This window comes from Elephantulus edwardii, unplaced genomic scaffold, assembly GCF_000299155.1.
Source record: "Elephantulus edwardii isolate Elephantulus edwardi_28Jun2011 unplaced genomic scaffold, EleEdw1.0 scaffold00048, whole genome shotgun sequence".
Lineage (NCBI taxonomy): Eukaryota > Metazoa > Chordata > Mammalia > Macroscelidea > Macroscelididae > Elephantulus > Elephantulus edwardii.
In genome coordinates this window covers 1,724,943-1,725,233 of record NW_006399798.1, presented here as the reverse complement: position 1 = coordinate 1,725,233, position 291 = coordinate 1,724,943, and positions in this window count along the sequence as shown.

Here is a 291-nt window from a genome sequence, read left to right as displayed (position 1 = left end):
GACAGACCTGTTTGTTCTAGCAGTCCATGGAATATTCAAAAGGAATATTCTGTGTTCAATATAGGAAGTCTTGGTGCCTAGGGCTCTGGTGGCCTAGTGGTAAGAAGCTGCGCTGCAATTCCAAAGATACACAGTTCGAATCCACCAGCTGCTTTGTGGGCAGTCTCCTCCCCGTGGCATTTACCGCCTCTGAAAACCCCCTGAAAGGCGAGCTATGGGCCAGTTCAGACTGGACAGCGAACAGCAGCAGCAGCAGCAACAGCAAACCTGGAAGGCCAGGCCCCGCCCCCC